This window comes from Centropristis striata, chromosome 18, assembly GCF_030273125.1.
Source record: "Centropristis striata isolate RG_2023a ecotype Rhode Island chromosome 18, C.striata_1.0, whole genome shotgun sequence".
Classification (NCBI taxonomy): Eukaryota; Metazoa; Chordata; class Actinopteri; order Perciformes; family Serranidae; genus Centropristis; species Centropristis striata.
This window is the reverse complement of record NC_081534.1, coordinates 4,912,476-4,927,817: the sequence shown is the minus strand read 5'-3', so window position 1 is coordinate 4,927,817 and position 15,342 is coordinate 4,912,476.

Genomic DNA, 15,342 nt, shown 5'->3' with positions numbered 1-15,342 from the left:
AGGAGTGTTACCTCGTCTTGCGAGCGGAGAGTTGTTTGCTCCGTTTCTTCTCTCCTCTCGTCGATATTTAAAAGAGGTTCCCTCGAGTGGAGTGGCGAAACATCGGCGACATTCGTGTTTATTTCCTCTAGTTGAGCTGCATCGGTTAACCAGCCGGACGAGGCTCACTTGCCTTACCTAGCCATTTGGAAAACAAGGTGCCCTGACTGGCTCCTCGCACCATTGAAAATTAGACGAGATAGTGCCCGCCACAGAGCTACGTTACGGTAAGTAGCGACTGCTCCACATTATCTTTCCTCATTGCTTTCTTTTTTTATTCAGGCAGAGCAGGGCTTGCATGGGCAGCTTTCCTCTTTTGTGTATGCTTTTTAGTCATGTCTGGAGGACGTTGCAGAGGCAGATAATGGCCATGGTGATGAAGGAGATTCCCAGGGAGTGGTACTCAGTCGGACTGGCCGTGCAATGTGTGTTATCACAGCACCCCCACCTCCTCCTCCTCCTCCTCCTCCTCCTCCCCGTCACCTCCTCCGCCACCAGCACCACCACCAAAGTCTAATGTCAAAGCGATAATAGTGCTTTGTGTGCTGAATAGACTGAAACAAGGTCAATAATAGGGACACAGCAGCCTGTGAGCTGACTAATATTATGATTGGCTGGATGTGTTCACCTGGATTTCAGTGTGTGTGTGTGTGTGTGTGTGTGTAGGCTGTGTGCGCGCGCACGAGCAGGATACAAACTTTATGGCACATAAGCCTGTGGCATTTCATGGGGGTATAATTTGCTCCTCGTGCGTGACTCATATTGGGCCTTTAACGGGCTACTTTGGCTCGAGTGGAAATAAACACATCAGCTGAGCAGGAGGAGGAATGACAGTCAGAGGTGTCATTCAGCGTGTTGCTCTGCTCAGGTAAATGAAGAGGCGTCGCCAATGCCAAAGCAATTAGCCCACATCACAGTTTGCCAATTGGGTCATAAAGGCAATGAGCTCATAACGGATGATGCTATTATGACATCATAGATAAACTCCCGAGGCGTGGGTTGTCAGGGAATGATGTACAGGACATGCACTGTGGAGAGAGGTGTGAGGAGAAGGTGGTTTCACTGAGTGAAGTTCCTGTTTGCCAGATTAAAATGAAACAAAGGCTGAACACTTTTGTATGAAATCAGTCAGGTGTAAATATTCCAGCTCATTAAAAGAACATTTAAACTACACAGCTGATTGGGACGCCTGTGTGATGACAGTTTCCTGTTTGTGCAGATATTAAACTGACTGTATATTCTACTAACACCTCGTCATTGTTTAATTTACAATCATATGCATTGGATTATACTCTTTATTTGAAGTCAACACACTGGTTATACAATAGATGCACATGCCCTTTAATACTTGCAATTCATGCACTTCTTAAATCAAGTTAGAGCATCTCAAACCCATATTATATTGTAGTAAAAGAAGTATTCAGATGACTGAAGTAAAAGGAATTTTTCATGGATGGCATTTTGACTTCACAGTAGTAGTGTAAATAATTAAATGAATGATGGCGGAGTTCCATTTAGCCGCTTAATTTTAGTTCTGGTACTGTGCATGCTGGCTCACTGTCACTCACACTTGAATGGAACAGAGCCATTGTTAATCTTATTAGAAACATCTGTACTTTTCCTACTATGACACGTTGTGAGAAAGGCCTATTCAACAATGTAAAATGCTTTTATTTCAAGTAAAAGTCCTGCAATCAAACTTTTATGTAAGTACAGAAGTATTTACAGCGAAATTGACTTCAAGTCTCAAAAGTGAATGTACTTCTTCTGCATGAAATACTAATACTGGTGCACTTAATGTGTGTGTAGCATTTTACTGTGGGGCTAGCAGAAGTGGAGCTCTAAGGTGATACTTCTAAATGTATTTAAGTGCCAGGGAGGTCGACCAGCAACTCTGTTCTGCAATGCAAAATTAGTGTTTTAGTCGATGAAGTGTGGTGGCTTCTTCCCCCTTAGAAAACGCTTTCTGACAGCAAGGTAAAATAGTGAAATATTTTAAAATATATCCTTAACTTAACCTGATGGCCACCATCTTCTGTAGGTAATGCACAATAAGTACCTCATACGACCCCACTTCAATAAATCTGAACTATCCCTTTAACTACTTTACATACACCTAAGTAGTAAAGGTCACAAGATAAATCAGAGGGGTCATGATATAATTAATAAGGCAGGAATGAAGAAAAGCAGAACTCTTCTGCTATACAAATTCCTATTCAGTTTTTGGACTTCATGGACTGAATTTGTGCCTTTATGTGAAATGAATTGGGTAATTGGTTGCCTTTGTACTAACTCTGGTACAAAGAGGCTCCAACAGGAGCAGCTGCTGCTGTAAAGCCTTCATGTCAAATGAAGAACTGACTCTTGAAATAATGTTTGTCAGTGTGAATGAAGGCGGTGTGAATGATTCAATGTAATATATTTATTGAACTTGTTTCTCAAGTTCAGTGAACTTAACTCATTTCGACTCATACTTGTAACTCAGGAGACGGCTTTGAACTGATTCGTCAACCTATGTTAGTTTCGTTAAACAGCAACAGCGATGAGAGCGAGGGTTGTGTGAAGAGAGAAAGGTGTGTGGGCGTTGCTTCTACATTGTGGGGTGTGTGAATAGAAACACATCCAACACATTCAACGGTATTGTCCAGATGTGCAAGATACTGGGATGATAGATGTTTGGGAGCCTTTAATGTTGAAATGTAGCCATGGTAAAACTATTTTTCATTCCATTTTAATAGTATAACATAATAATCTCAGAGCTTATTGTGACATGTTTCTTTTTAAAAAGTGTGTGCTCAGTGTAATACAGAAATGCTTGAAATGTTCCTTATTTTTGTCATTTGCAAGTAGGCAAAATGTTACCCCAGTCTCCAACAGGAGATTTTTAACACTTGCACTACTGCCTTCTCAAAAGTAAATGAAAAGAAACTCATGAAACCTGCAAAGAATCATGAATTCAGAATGTGAACCGAACCTTGACTGTGTACCGCTGCTCCAGTTATTCAGGCCTTGTTCTTTCTATGTTTTCACAGTCACTCTTAACCACCTGCTATCCTTTGCAAGTCTTTCTCTTGTTCACTTTATCATAAATGACTTGCTTCTTTTTGTCTGCCTAGTTTTCCTTTCAGAGCGGCCATGAGACTGTCTCACATTGTGAATGAAGACACTGATCTGCCAGGCCACTCTTTGACACACTAGTTTATTGTAGTTGAACATTAATCTTTTGGAGTTTCCTCAGCAGACTTATACCTCACCATGCAGTACCTCGTTACCACAGTTTCCCTTTGATCCAACAGACCGCACCCCACCTCACTAAGCCATCATAAATGTCATAAAACTTAATATAGAAGTGTTTAAATGACTCACACCTAGACCCGTCATTAAATAGCCATGCAGGACTAATAACTGAGCCATTACTGTAAAGGCAATCCACTTCGAATTAGCAATGGATCCCTGCCAGCATACAAATCAAAGGATTAAATCATCAATGAAATATGGCAATTAAGAAAGGTTTTTGGATCAGTGCTATTTTTTTTTACAAACAAATGATTTATGCTTATTTTCATTGATTGTATTCCAGCACTTTGTATCATCACTCAGTTGTGCTAATCATTTACAGCGCTTTGGCCTTAATTTTTGCAGTTTGTGCAGTGTTCAACAGAAATACCACAGATGGATTTCTATAAGCCCAACATATCTGTCCCCAGTCCTGTAAGCTGGCCATAAGGCAGTGGTGGGAAGTACAACAGTAAAGTACAGTTTTGAGGTACTTTTATTTTACTTGTGTATTTCTATTTTATGCTACTGTATTGTATGATACGTTTTTCTTCACTTTGTTTATCTGAGAGCTGTACAAAATGACATACGATTAGCTTATAAAATACAATACAGAAAATCAGTGTCTAGTTTGGGCCCCTTGTCAAAAAATTCAGATGTCTATAGGCTTACAAAGGGGCAGTGGTGGAAAGTAACTAAGTACATTTACTCAAGTACTGTACTTAAGTACAAATTTGAGGTACTTGTACTTTCTAGTATTTCTATTTTCTGTAAATGTATACTTATACTCCACTACATTTTGAGGCAAATATTGTACTTTTTACTCCACTACATTTAGCTGACAGCTTTAGTTACTTTCAGGTCAAGATTCAACATAAAACATATGATCAATTTAAGGTGATTAGACTTTTTTATTTTATTAAATGTTATAACAATATATTAACTACTTAAATGAGCCATATCTTTACAAAATTAAAACCCTGCTTACATAAAATCATCAACACAAATAATGTAATAATATATTTAGAATATATAAAACAATCTGAGCGGGTCCATTCAGCACAACAAGTACTTTTACTTTTGGTACTTTAAGTACACTTTGATGCTGATACTTTTGTACTTTTACTTAAGTAAGTTTTGAATGCAGGACTTTTACTTGTAGTGGAGTCATTTCATTGTGTTGTATTAGTACTTTTACTTCAGTACAGGATCTGAATACTTCTCCCACCACTGCAAAGGTGTGGACAATTTCTGGTAAATTTCTACTAACTTCCCACTTCCCATGGGAAGTTAAGCTGGGGAATTTTGGAAATATTCCAAATAATAAGAAAACATGACTAACAACAGATCTATTTGCAAGTCGAACGATGATGTTTTAATTATTTTATTGAACAATCAATTATTTCATTTTGATATTTAATTCATATTGAACGATACAAACATGAATGTTGAGTTAAATATTACTCATCCCTCCTGACCATACCCATTGAAAAATGAAAATGTAAAATGACCTCCCCCCTCCAAAAATCCCCAAAAGTCTCATTCAAAATGTTAAATGAAAAGAGCACCTCTCCCTCCAAAAAAAGTTCCATTCAACATGTAAATGAATTGAACATGTGATGGAGGAGTGCACAGTGCATGTAGGGGGCGTGGCCTCCATAGCCCTGCAGTAAGCAGTGTGCTATGTGCATGTGATTGAGAAATAGCAAATATTCAAGCTGACTTGCATGAAATCTGGTTATTTTAGTCAAGATTGTGCTAAAATATGAGTCAATTTTGTGAATTCCCTGTTTATTCCTATGAATTCCCGTTATTTCCATGGAAAGTTTCCAACTTTGCAAATTCTTTTATTAGTTCTTCTTATTAGTTGTCAGCAAATCAACCAAAGAGACGTCCTGCTAAACCTTTCAGATGGTTTAATAAGTAATTGAATATTATTATTGGTCAGAGAGAAAAAAAATAGTCTTGCTGAACTTTTATTTTCTTCTATTCTCCAGATCTGGAGGCAGAGTTAACAACCTAAGTGTATTTAAAGGAGTTAAAAGTAGCTCCAACAAAAGTAGCAGCTACAACAAGAAAATGTAAGTCATGCACTGAGGCATTACTAGTAACAATTTAATAACAGAATACTAGAAAAGTATTTTCAGAGCAAAATTAGATCAGGAAACTTATTTGTCTGGTTATTCTCATGTCATATGAATGTCCTGTAGTACAATAACCTTACTTTGCAAAAGTGAAATATAGTTTGTGTCTGCCCCGTGACTCAAATCTGTTCCAAAATATAATTTGCTCTTCCTTGGCCCATGCTACAGCCTGCCACAAAATGTCATGAAAACTGCATCAGAAGTTTTTCTGTAATTCTGCTGACAAACAGACAAACTGAACCAAAAACAACCTCCTTGGGGGAGGTAATAAGATAATTGAGGGTGGTCCCTGGTTTGAAATGTCAGTCGTAAATATAGGATAAAATTCATGTTACATTCATGAATATAATGTAAGGCCCATGTCTTGATGGTTTGGTTTTCTATGTTTATTGTTATGAGTTGATTGAGGTAATAATCAATAATCAAAGACAAATTTGGCCAATGTAGACAGACCGACACAGCAGACATTGCAAATGTGATCTCTGTATCTCTTTAAATTTACCTTGTTAGTCAAATGATATATTTTTGAATATAAAGTTGACTTTGGTGAACTGCTTGATAGGGAAAAGACAGGCTGGTGATAGTCATGATAAAGCTGATAAAATGAAAGAGGAGGAGCTTTATAGGTCGACACTGTCCTACAATTTTACACCAGTCAGCTAGATGAGACAGTTCAGGAGGAAAGTTATGCCCATAACCAGAGAAGGATGAGTGATTCATTCATATTTAACAGAGAGCACAGAGCAAGTGGCTTCGACCAAGTATGGCCCAACAATCATCGCTGGCTCATGAACACATCTGATGGGATGTTTTGTAGAGAAAACACACTCTCTCGCATCATGTTTATTGTGTCAAGAAGACAATCTGAAACTGTGTACACAGTTTTTGTATGTATGCTGCACATGCAACACACGTTTTTTAGCCTTCTAGCCAACTTTTGTCTCAAAAATGACGGGGATAATGGTTCTGATTTATTGAAGTGGCAGGGCCATAGACCAGAAACTCTGTTCTCTAATGTAAAATGAATGAATGAATGAATGTTTTTGTCAATGGAGTCTGGTGGCCATGACGAGAGCACAGATAACAGCCTCAGTTCCCCCTTAGTAAGTGCTGTCTGACGGCAAGGTAAAGTGGTGAAACTATTCTTAACATATTGTTACACATTTTCTAGCCTTCTAGCCACCTGTGCCTCAAAAAAGATGAGAATAATAACAATATATAGATAACATATTCATTTGTATTCTATATGTATGTTTAGCTGATGATACTATTGCACTTCTACATAATTTCTATTTTGAAAGCAGGACTTTAACCTTGTTGTACTGGTACTTTTACTTCAGTAAATGTTTGTAATTAGGTGTTCTGCAGCTGTTTTTGAACAAAACTGTCCTGAATTAAGCCTTCTATTGAATATGCCATACAATGAATAATCATTTACTGATAACTGACCTGGCCTTTTCCTTCACATGTAATGGCACAAAGAATCATTGCTGGCTCATGAACACATCTGATGGGATGTTTTGTAGAGAAAACACACTCCCTCGCATCATCTTTATTGTGTCAAGAAGACACTCTGAAACTGTGTACACAGTTTATGTATGTATTTTTGTCAATGGAGTCTGGTGGCCATGACGAGAGCACAGATAACAGCCTCAGTTCCCCCTTAGTAAGTGCTGTATGACGGCAAGGTAAAGTGGTGAAACTATTCTTAACATATTGTTGCACATTTTCCAGCCTTCTAGCCACCTGTGCCTCAAAAATGATGAGAATAATAACAATATATACAGTACAGGCCAAAAGTTTGGACACACACCTTCTCATTCAATGCGTTTTTCTTTATTTTCATGACTATTTACATTGTAGATTCTCACTGAAGGCATCAAAAGTATATATGAACACATATGGAATTATGTACTTGACAAAAAAAAAGTGAAATAACTGAAAACATGTCTTGTATTTTAGATTCCTCAAAGTAGCCACCCTTTGCTTACTAGAATATAAGACATGTTTTCAGTTATTTCACACTTTTTTGTTAAGTACATAATTCCACATGTGTTCATTAATAGTTTTGATGAATTTACAATGTCAATAGTCATGAAAATAGAGGAAACGCATTGAATGAGAAGGTGTGTCCAAACTTTTGGCCTGTACTGTATATAACATATTCATTTGTATTCTATATGTATGTTTAGCTGATGATACTATTGCACGTTTTCACTAATTTGCACTAATTTCTATTTTGAAAGCAGGACGTTAACCTTGTTGTATTGGTACTTTTACTTCAGTAAATGTTTGTAATTAGGTGTTCTGCAGCTGTTTTTGAACAAAACTGTCCTGAATTAAGCCTTCTATTGAAGATGCCATACAATGAATAATCACTTACTGATAACTGACCTGGCCTTTTCCTTCACATGTAATGGCACAAAGATATACAGCACAACTCCATTTGAAGTCTTATGTTCTGTTTGACTGACTGTACATTTAATACCATTTGAGCGCAACACCCATCACATATTGTGTGCATCCATGTGTGTTTACACTGGTTGTCATTTGAGCAGCCCCATACAGGAGCACCTTCTGATGAGAGGCGCGATTAGTGTCATGGTTGCTTGGTTTCACTGGATGAGGCTTGTTTATGTTCATTCCCTGTCATTGTCCCAAAGAAGCCCGGTACATACACACCAGCTTTCTATTCTCTCCTCTGAAATGAACTACATCTGCTGCTGTTTTCCATCAACGCCTGACACATTTCCAAAAGAAAATATACCCAGAGCCGACCTTGTGGATAACACGAAGTCTTAATATGCGTACCACTGTCCTTCCATGGTGATATATGTTTAATTTCATAATTAACCCATGGCGACCCTTCAAGTATAGAAGCTCTGCCCTGATTATTGAATTAATTTTCAATGCCCTACTACGCTCCTTGTCCACCGAAACTGTGACGCTTTCATGTCTGCTCTCAGTTCAAAGCAGGCGATGAGATGTAGGACAACCCAATGAAGAATGTTAGTTACTGAACGAGTAGGACTGAGGCTAAGTGTGTGTGTGTAGTCCTTTGGGGCAGCCAGCACTCAGAGCCATGTATGAATGTGTGGACAGAGGTTGGATCGCCTCTGTGTGTCACTTTTAGTCATCCATCTCTGCTTTTCTTTGGAAGAAACCAAGCAAATAAACCGTTACCACACACTTTTCTTCCAGTATGTTCTCAGTGGAAAGCTGTTTATTGATCCATCAATATATACTAATGAATCTAATAGAATACGAATGGCCAGGAATTAATAATCAGTGCCTGTCTTAATACAGAGAAGCAAATAATCTTGTGCTTTTGACTTTTAACTCTAAATTTGAAGGCCCCGAGGCTGTAAATAACACGGTGAATGATCCTTAATCTCTCTCATTAACGCCAAATAAATGCTTTTGTAAATGGATTCTTTTTCAAAATGTTTTCCCAAAAGCATTCGCCTACTTGCAGTGAAATTGAAGTTCAGTTGTAACGGCTGCAGGTAGTGAAGCTCAGTTTGTCTCTGTTAGCGTCTCTGACTGTTAGAAAACATGTTGAAGTGAATCACTGAAATAGAAAAATGAAACTCTCACTTTTTCACCGTATCACTTTAAAGTTAGTTTCTTCACACAGAATTAAGGATCCACAGTTATTAAGTTAAATATAAAAAAACACCCACACGAACTTCTACAACAGCTCCAGCAGTGTAATCAGTTATGTTCCAGTCATGCCGTATTTATGCTGTCTCGTTAGTCTAGTCTGACTTCTTATTGTACATTGTACAGCTCCTGTCACTCAAACAGTAATTTATTCTATAAGGAAACACTGAAGGCAGCGCGGTGAGGCTTAACACAGGATGACATTATTGTTTTCCTCTCATTACCATCACAAATTAGGTCAAAATAAGCTATTAAACTTAATTAAATCATGCTCTGTTTTATAGAGCAATGCTTCTGAACTCGTCTTGAATAAAGTGTTGATTTTTTAATCAGCCTGCAAAATACGTTTGATTTCTTTTAATCAATTTTTTTTAGTAATTCAAAAATTCATTAAATAGACCTACAACTACAGTAAATGTATCACAAGGTAACATTTAGGAAACCAGGTTTACTTGGTTTAAATTTAGGGAAATTGCATCATTGTGGTTAAATCAGCAGTGTGTGTGTAAATTTGAATTTAACCACCTTGGCAACAGTGGCGTGTCCATATTTTTTAGACTGGGGTGGCCCGAATGGGACACTGACTGGGGGGCATGAAGTATGTGCATACATTCACATGTTGCTGTCAGAAATTTCCAATTTAAAAAACAGACTTGCGGTACAAACAGAAAGATATGACATGATCATAGACTGTATAAAAGAAAACCATCGTTAAACATGCATTCAAATGGCCAGCAGGGGGCACTTGTTCCAAAAAACATCCAATTGTATAGAAGTCTATAAGAAAATTACCCTAACTTTGACTTGATTTGTTACCTTAGTAAACATTTTCCTCATGCTTTTATGGTCTTAATCACAGTCCTCAAGTCTTCTTCAATACAGTGGAATGTTAATTTAAAAAAAAAAATGTTTTATTGCATTTTCCAACATAGACAAAACCAACAAACAACACACTGTGGCCACAAAAAGCAAATAGCCAATTACTTATTATGTAATACAGACAATACAATGAAAATGCTCTGTCCCATTATGATTGACAGTGATGTAGCAAATACACATCTGGAAAGAAGTGAAGAGTCGTTAAAAAACAAAAAAACAACAACAATATTTTCAAAAATCTACATTTCCATTCTGAGAGAAAATGCTATATTTTTTTGATAATTAAAAATAATAATTATAAGTAAATTAATGTCCTGCCTTATAACCCAAAAGCATCAGTTAGCCAGTTTCCCTCATTGCCACCTGTCATCCCTTTTAATACAATAGTTGTGAGTCATTTTCCAGCGTATTTAAAGAAGGTGCCCAGATCTTTAAAAAGTCATCCATCTTACATTTAAATCTGTGTGTTAGATATTCCATTGGTATTAGGTCAAATATCACTTTGTGCCAACCCCCAATTGTTGCATTATCAATCCATCTGAGCAACATATTCTTTCGAGCAGCAAATGTGAGAATACTGAGCAGCCTTCTTTGATGAGTCCCTTTTAATATGAGGACTGGGTAAACTGAGAAGCAGAACCTGTGGATCAGCACCAAGCTGGACATTAAAAATCAAATTAAGTTTGCTAACAATTTTTGCCCAGTACTTCGGAATGTTAATTTTGTCAAATATGGTCCCATTTAGAGTAAAATAGATGATAAGCAGAGTATGCATTAGGACAGGGATTCCCAAAGTGTGGTGCATGCACCCCTGGGGTGTGTGCGAGATGAAAAATGTAATGGCGGTCTGACAATTACACAATGACATTTTTCCCCCACACAATAAATAAGTGTAAATAAACATTTCCTTTGTAAATTGTAAAATCAAAAACTGTAATATTAATCAATAAATAAATGCAGGCTATTCAAAATGCACTTCATCTTAAAATGAAGCGTAGAAGAAGTTATCTTCTTCCATTTTTCCAGCCTGTGTTATGACGGGGTTGTTTAGCTCCACGCTCATTTAAACTTGCTGCAATTTTTGTTCAACGCGGCTCAAAATATTATAACATTTTCCCAAACTTATGTGCTTTCTACCTCTGATCCTGAGCCTGTCATCATCCTCTTTGCTCTTAAAAGTGGAAACTTGCGCATAACTTTGTTGCATTATATTGAAACTGTGTTCAGGTTAATTCAAATGCGAGACCGCATTGTTGTGATGGTGATTATTTAATTATATGTGTGTTCTGGTCATTTGAGCATGATTAAACATGCCACCTTTAATATGGCTATAAAAAAGCTTATTGCATTTTGTTTTTTTTGAAGGTGTGGGGGATTGGGGGTGCATCAACACGGTTGGGACATAGAAGGGCAACATGATCTCACAGAAATCCGTGAAATAGCCACGGATTTCGCTTAACTCAAAATCCGTGGAATAGCCACGGATTCGCTCAAATTTCCGTGAAACTGACACAGATTTCGCTACAATGCAAGTTAATGTCATATCCCGTGGCTATTCCAACATACAAAGTGATTATGTACATTCACTGAGTGAATATTTAGAAAATAAAACATATATTTCTTGCTAGAAATGTGATCAAAATCCATTTTTATGCAGAAACTAAGCCAAAATATAGATTTTTCACTAAAAATGAGAGAACTGTCCGCCATGTTTTTTGTTCTGACCGCCGGGACCTTGAAAGTCACGTGACTTGGAACAAACCAATAGGAAAAAATATCCATGGAATAGCCACGGGATATGACTGTCATTAACTTGCATTGTAGCGAAATCCGTGTCAGTTTCACGGAAATTTGAGCGATTCCGTGGCTATTCCACGGATTTTGAGTTAAGCGAATCCGTGGCTATTTCACGGATTTCTGTGAGACCAGGTTGAGAAGGGGGTGCACGGCTTAAAAAGTTTGGGAACCGCTGCATTAGGACATCGCTACATTGTTATTTACAAGGCGCTACCATGGTGACCTGTTAATCAGGATACAGGTGCACGTGTACATTCAAATAACTGTGCACTTGTTTTCCCGCTCAGATTATGGAAGCGTCACTTAGATGGCGACGGCCAAAATGCCAAACTCACTCACTGTCCACAAACCAATGGGTGATGTCACAGTAGTAGCATCACCACTTGATGAATGACCAGTACTGTTTTAGCTCTGTTTTGGCATTCGCCAGCTCCTGACTTGTTTATTATTTATTAGATAGATTTTTAGAGTTGAGTTACTAAACAATACCAAGCAGTTTATTTGACTGTTTGCAGAGATATTTTCTCAGATCTATTCTTCATGGCATCCACAGGTGGAGGTTAGGAATGCAAATTGTTTTCTAAGACAAATTACAAGTGATTGGATCTTAATGAAACAATGGAACTGATTGGATCAGCTTCTCTAAAAAGGAGAGGTATTGATTATTTGTCACAATGTGACAATCACTTGAATTTCTTTCCCACAGCACAAGGAGGCTTGTCCTGTAACAAGCACCTTTTGGAAGCGTTTGAATTGATGTAATACCAGTGTATTCAACTGTATAATTCAGCCCTTTCAGCTCCTCTGACTTTCATCAGCATTTCTTGCCATTAAAGAGAATTTTTGCGCAAAGTGGCTGCATTGATGACAGGTTGTGATTCTTAATCTGACAAAAAAAAAAAGCCTTTTAAACTTCTCTTGAGCTGGAAAACCCCCCACTAAGAAATGCTCTTTACATGTCAGATGCAATTAAAACCTAATATTCTGTATAGTAACTGAGAGTTTTTAAGTGGTGGTGTGCAAGAAATGTTACGGCTGGGTAAACTACACCCCACTATTTTCAGATGCCTGCTCTGTGGTGCCATGTTTGTTGGTATAATGACAGGCAACATAAAAGAAATGGGTAACTGCTGAGTTTCAGATGTTAGTAATTTATTTCTTTTAATTTACACATCTAGTAAATGATTCATCAGATCAATGTCAAACTCAGTCGACAGCCGGGATCTGAGTGAAGTCTCAATCACGCAGATCTACTCCGAGCTTTTTAATCCAGACTTTCTTTATTGGTTTTTTCTTTCTTTACAAACAGTCAGGATCACAGTTCTTACAAAAGACAATGGTTCCAAAACAAGCTTAAGATCCAGTTATTATGGACATATCAGCCCAGATGTAACCACCCACCCACCCACCCACCCTGAACTACACACATTCAATCCATTCATACTCACGGCATACATGTGCAAGGCACAGGTTACAAACAAGGGAACAGAAAGTGAAGAGACATAATACTAAGGAAAGATACAGATACATAGCCATTAAAAATAATTAAATAAATAAAAATAAATAAATAAAAACATACATACACATATGAATATTGAAAATAAAGTAATAAGGAATAAATAAGTAAAAAAAAAAAAAATTAAATCAGTAAATTAAATTAAAAATAAATTAAATAAATAGTAATAGGGGGGGGGGGGCTCAGGTTTCTGCTACAATATTCAGAGATTCAATGTATGTGGTACTCCGAGCTTTTTAATAAGGTGGAGCAACTGGTGTTGTGACATAAAGCATGTCTTATGTTCATTGGCTCATCTCAAACAACGCCCAGAAACCTGTCCTCCCTGTGAAGAAACACCTATTAGCAAGCTGCAGGTAATCTAAAGGACTAGAGCACCAGACTCTTCTCACTCAAATGAAGACATGCTTTTAGCTCTTGCACCTTATTGCACTAAATATTGCATTACCATGTGCTCAGAGCCTCATCACCCCACTCGTATCTATACCTCAGTCACCCTGTCTGTTTAGGAATTTAGCTCTGAGGTGGCTGATGCACCAAGATCTCCTCATCCTTCTATAGGCGCTATATAACATGAAAGGGATTATATTTTCACAAACCTGAATATTCCTTCCAATATGGCTTCATCCATATGAGAGCATTATTTCATTGTCTTATACTTTACAACACTTACCAGTGAAAATTTGTCCTTTTCACTGAACTACTTTTACTTGACAGCTGTAGTTACGTTGTATATTATGACACATACAAATTATAGGGAGGGCTGTAGCTGTAATTGAGGACACTGAGGTCATGTCCTTGGTATTCACTCTGGAAAGCCTGAGGGAGTGAGTTTACATTTTTACAATAAGAAATGCAGACATGTTGTAGGGAGACTAAGCTGAATATAATTTGCAACATCATTTTGCAATCGACAAAAAAAAAGAAAAAAAAAGGAAGAAAAACTATAAAACAAACAAACTATGAAGCAAGGGGTGTGTGTGTGTGTCATTTGCATAGCTAGAGAAGTGTTCATCTGATCTGCTCCACACCTGGCAGGTGTGTTGCTAGGCACCCAAGGGAGTGCAGTGTAGAATATGGTGTCATTTGACCAGACGGTGGCGCTATAAGAACAAACTTCCAAGTTTTGGTCTGTTTCTGTTACTAACAGTTCAAAAGTTGCGTAGTTACTTTTTTCCTGGATTCTCTGGGTCCAGATAAGTTTATCCATACAGCAAATTAGCATCTAGTTTGATTTTCATTATTTAAAATTATTTTCAAATCAGTTATTTCGCTACTCATCCTACAAATTTGGTCAATAACCTCTCTCCCCCAAGCTGGGAAAAGGTACATTTTTGGATTTTTGGTGTAAGAGTAGTTAAAATTACATTGACGTCCACTAGCTACAATACTAAACTGCTATTTAATAAAAGGCATGATGAATTCTTTATTTTTTTAATACTTTTTTGCTTTTCCTGAACCTTTTTCTTATGCATTTGTGTCAAGTATTTTTATAGCATGTGGTACTACTTTTATTTATGTAAAGAGGCTAAATACTTTCTCTGTCATGGTCAGTATGTGTATTATAGTTGGACAACAAACCCAACAATGCACAATGGAGTTATCTCGAAGTTTGTAGGACAGTTAGGCTCTTATCTGCACATTTTGGTGGGGATGTGTAGTCTGAGCTAAGGCTTCGGTGTTTGGGAAAAATTCCAGTGGATTAAACTAGTCACTGTCCTTCAATAGGCGGTGGGCTACAAAATCATAAAAGCTGTAGCTTTCCATTCATCCATCACTGCTTTAAGTCCCTATTAAGATTTTTGTAAAACCTCAAAGTAATGATGAATCTAACAATAAATACATATGTAAAAGGTTATTTCTTAACTCTTTAAAGTAAAGCTGCAAAGATGAATTGATTAGTTGTCAAATATTAGATGGATTTGCCAGCTGATGATCATAAAATAGGTTTGAGTAACTGAAAAAAGGTCAAATTTCTTTGATTCCAGCTTCTTAAATGCGAATATATTTCTGGTATGTTTACTCATT